Source organism: Octopus bimaculoides, chromosome 23, assembly GCF_001194135.2.
Source record: "Octopus bimaculoides isolate UCB-OBI-ISO-001 chromosome 23, ASM119413v2, whole genome shotgun sequence".
Taxonomy (NCBI): Eukaryota; Metazoa; Mollusca; class Cephalopoda; order Octopoda; family Octopodidae; genus Octopus; species Octopus bimaculoides.
Genome location: NC_069003.1, coordinates 17,521,088 through 17,525,810, shown reverse-complemented (window position 1 = coordinate 17,525,810; position 4,723 = coordinate 17,521,088). Strand labels below are relative to the sequence as shown.

General features: G+C 38.3%; 1 protein-coding gene across 4 annotated transcripts in view; it reads left to right on the top strand.

The window, feature by feature from the left end:
* The window catches only part of LOC106870770 (inactive phospholipase C-like protein 2), a 196,819-nt gene that overhangs the window by 168,387 nt on the left and 23,709 nt on the right, over positions 1–4,723 (top strand). The gene's annotated exons all lie outside the window — the stretch shown is intronic.

The window sequence follows — 4,723 nt, the reverse complement described above, 5'->3', positions numbered from 1 at the left end:
CGTAACTTAGTGATTTGGCAAAAGACTTAAACAAATAAAAAAATATATGTCCAAACACATAATGTACATATATATGTATATGTTTGTGTGTCTGTGTTTCTCCCTCCACCATCGCTTGACAACTGATGTTGGTGTGTTTACATCCCCGTAACTTAGTGATTTGGCAAAAGACTTAAACAAATAAAAAAATATATGTCCAAACACATAATGTACATATATATGTATAAACACATATGCAGTGATACTTCGCAGTACAAGTTTAATTTGTTCCATGACCAAGCTTGTTTTGTAAATCATTTTTCCCCATTGAAATTAATTAAAATATAATTAATCCGTCCCAGTTCTCAAAAACCACCCAAACAGAAAAGCTGCAGTTACAAGGAAAATGACAATCATAAAATCATAGTAAAAGAGAATGCAAAAGAAATATGTAAATTGGTTTTATTGATTTAATCACCTTAAAGATGGGATGATTTATGTGCAAGGGAGATGATGGAGTAGGGAGGAGGAGGCAGATTATTGTTTGAAAGGAGGATCTCCTTCCATTAAAACTTCAGGAAGAACAATTTCTGGCATTTTCTCTCTCACTTAGCTTAATTTGGCCTTTTTGAACACACTTTCTTCACTTTTCACACTTGGAAGTCATTTCATTAGAAACATATTAAGAGAAGTGTGCTTTTTCCTACCTTTTAAACTGTTACAAAAATGCACCAGAGCATTGTCATTAAATAAAGCAGCTGCATGATGTGTAGGTACCTTTTCAGGATGACTTTTATCTACAAATTCAGAAACATACTGCCACTTTGCCAACACTGCTTTTATGCCGCTTGTAGAGATAGCCTTCTCTGCTGCAATGTCCTCTTCCAGGGAACTAATCTCTTCCACCGCATCCAAATGCTACTGCTCCTGAAGCTGCAAGAGTTCATCTGTTGTCAGCTCCTCTGAGAGTTCCTCAACGAGATTGTTAATGTCCTCATCATCAATCTCAAGGCCCATGGACTTGCTAAGAGACTCTATCTCCTTAACTACAGGTGTCTCAGACTCAAACCCTTCACAGTCTCTTTCAGATACACAGTCAAGCCACAGCTTCCACTATGCAGGGTTCAGCGTTCTCTTGGTTACACCCTACCGGGCCATATCAATGATTCTTTTTTCAGGCAGTTAACAATGTTATAGTGCTCCTTCCAAAACTCACAAAGGGTTAGATTTGTACTTCAAAGCACCGACAAAACAGGTGTTTGGTGTACAATTTCTTAAAATTAGAAATCACCTATTGGTTCATGGGCTGCAAGTTAGGAGTGGTGTTACATAAAAGGGACAGAACTTTTATGAATTTAGATTCATCCAGAATATTATCTTTGAGATTAGGAGGGTAAGCAGGAGCATTTTTGAGGACATGGAGGGCCCTTGAGAAAAAGGTTGTTCTCCAAAAGGTACTTTTTCCCTGCTGGTTTGAAGACAAGGTTGATCCACTCAGTGAAGAATTGCCTGGTGACCCAGGCCTTAACGTTTACCCTCCACATGACCTGCAGCTTGAACGTTTGTGGGTTTTCAGGACAGTAGATAAAGAGCAGCTTAATCTTCAAGTCTCCACTCACATTGGCACAAAAGGCGAGAGTTAACCTATCTTTCATAGGCTTGTGTCCCGGCATTTTCTTCTCCTCTGCAGTTATGTAGGTTTGTGTGATCCTTTAGTTTAATTGGTTCAGTTAAATTGTTTATATATATATATATATATATATATATATATTAACATAGGGTAAAAATCATATATTAATATCGATTAATTACCAAATAGAGTATATATATATCCACACACATATATACTAGCAATGCACCCCGACATTGCCCAGGTATTATGACCTACAGCTACATTGTATTATTTCTTCCTTTCTTAAGGGCAGAATTGGCATATGAGGAGTATGAAGCAAACAACTCTTCTTTATAAACATGTTTTTGGTCATTTTCTGATGAACAACACTGTAGTTTCCATCTACCAAATTCAGTCACAAGTCTGTGGTTGGCCTAGGACTACAGTAGAAAACACTTGCCCAAGGTACCATGCAGAGGGACTGAACGTGAAACCATGTGGTTAGGAAGCAAACTTCTCAACCACACATTCTTGCACCTAATATGTGTGTGTTTACATTTGTTGTTAAATCAAGTAGTGTCCCACTGTCTCATTGTTCAGGTAGAGTTGCCTCCCTTAGCTAAAGACCTCAAACTTGTGTGACCCAACTTTGATTTTGAGGTTATTTTTGTAGTAAAAAAGAGTTGTACAAAAAACATACTTTATTTGGTAGCTGAAAGATTACTGAATCTTTTGATCCCTCATACATCAAGATCAGCAACTCTGTTTTATATATCAAGATAAACACTTTCTTATTGCTGGAAGTGAAAATGAGAAACTTAAGTTTTTAATCTTTGTCTTAGTTTATTTTCATGTAATGCCAATTAATGTTTCTCTCCTGTACAGCATTCTTGCCAGCCATTTTCTCATATATTATGTAGCTTAGATTAGTACAATTTCTCCTGTTTTATGTTAGTAAGTACAATACAATAGAACAGTATGATTTGTTTCATATGCTATGTTAGGCAGCTTGAAGATCAAAGGCATGTGATGTTCAGGAATGCAAAGCAGTGTATTAGAGGGTATAGAGATGTGGTAGGTTAGAAATGTGTGCAAATAGATAATGGTATGCTTGTGCTTAGTGACTCAGAGAAGAAAGATGCGAGGAGATGTCATTATGAAAGGTTGTTAAATGTGGAGAAGGAGAGTCTTTCAAATATTGAACCAATTGAAGAACCAGCCATCAGAGTTGATATAGATAAGGCAATTAAGAAATTGAAGACTAGGAAAGCCTCTGGACTATCAGATATGGACTACCAAGATGATTAGAATATCAGCCTAGTCACTTGCATAGTTAATCATGTTATTCAGGAAAGTGTCATCCCCAAAGACTGGTGTAGCAGTATATAGAGTCAGCTGCTATAAAGGTAAAGGTGATGCCTTAGATAGAAACAACTACAGATGTATCAAACTGCTGGATCAGATCATGAAAATTACAGAGAGAGTTATATCTCAACTATTTAGGAATAGAATTAAACTAGATGAGATGCAGTTTGGTTTTGTTCCAGAGAGAAGTATCACAGATGCCATCTTCATAGTGAGACAGTTGCAATAAATTTGGCCAAAAGTAAGCCATTGTACTTAGCCTTTGTTGAACTGGAGAAAGCTTTCAACAGGATTCCCCGCTCTCTTATTTGATGGTCTCTAAGTAAGCTAGGAGTGGAGGAGTGGCTTGTTAGAGTAGTTCAAGCCATGTACAGTGATTCTGTCAGTAAGGTGAGAGTTGGCCTTGAATACAGTGATGAATTTAACATACCAGTTGGAGTACGCCAGGGATCAGTTCTTACTTCACTCTTATTCATCATAGTTCTCCAGTCCATAACAGATGAATTCAAAACTGGATGCCCATGGGAACTACTGTATGCTGATGATCTTGCTCTTATTGCAGTGTCTGAAGCAGAATTGAAGAAGTTCCAGGTTTGGAAGCAAAACCTAGAATCAAAGGGCCTTACAGTTAACTTAGCTAAGACTAAAGTTGTTGTTAGTGAGAGATGAGAAAAGACTTTCATTCTGGCTGGTAAATGGTCCTGCTCAATATGTAGGAAAGGAGTGGAATGTAATTCCATTTGCTGCACCAAGTGTAAGCTGTAGACACAAGAGATGCAGTGGAATCATGGGTAGGTTATCAGATAAGGTAATTTTCCTGTGTGGCAGATGGGCAGAAGCAATAATGCCCAGGAAACTCTCTTGAGGTAGTAGCTAGTTTTTGCTATTTAGGTGACCAAAGTAGTAAAGGTGGTGAATGCTCTGAAAGTGTTGTTTTTAGAATAAGATAGAGGAAGTTCAGAGAACTACTACCTCTGTTGGCAGCAAAAGGACTCTCTCTCAGAGTGAAAGGTAGATTGTATGATGCTTGTGTGAGAATGGCTATGTTACATGGTAGTATTCTCCATTGGATTTGCAGCATCAGTGTGCATGATCAACAAAGCACAATTGTGAGAAAAGTTAGGCATAAGAGGGATTAAATGTGGTATGCAGGAGAGGAGAATGTGTTGGTTTGGACATGTGATGCATGCAAATGAAGACAGCTGTATACAGAAGTGCTTGTGATTGAAAGTTGATGGTTCCTATGGAAGAAGGAGACATAGGATGAAGTGGTGAGGACCAATCTTAGGATGTTGGAGCTGATGGAGGAAATGACTGTGGACCAAGATGTTTGGCAATATGAGGTTCTAGAGAAGACCCATCTATGAAACTGAGTGCTAGAAGAGTTGTGTCCCACCCATTTGTAACAACACACTTTTCACCCACTCTCCCCTAAGAAACCAAACTACAACTCCTCTTCGAACTGCATCTTTCACTTCCTCACATTTTCTTTTCATAAACTATGACTGTTTTCCAATCCCCTTTCTTGCCCTCACTGCATCGCTGTTCCCCCCGACCCCTATTTTTCTACCTAGGTTCTATGCTCATATTCTTGTTACTTGTGAGTAAACCCTAACACTACACCATCTCTCTTCTACTTTCTCTTACACTTTTGCTGTTTCCTACTCTCTGTCTCTTTCCCTTGGTCACTCTCTTTCTCTCTCCTTCTCTTGATTTTCCTCTAAGTAACCAAGTATCTCCTTTACATCAGCATACTTGTTTCTGATC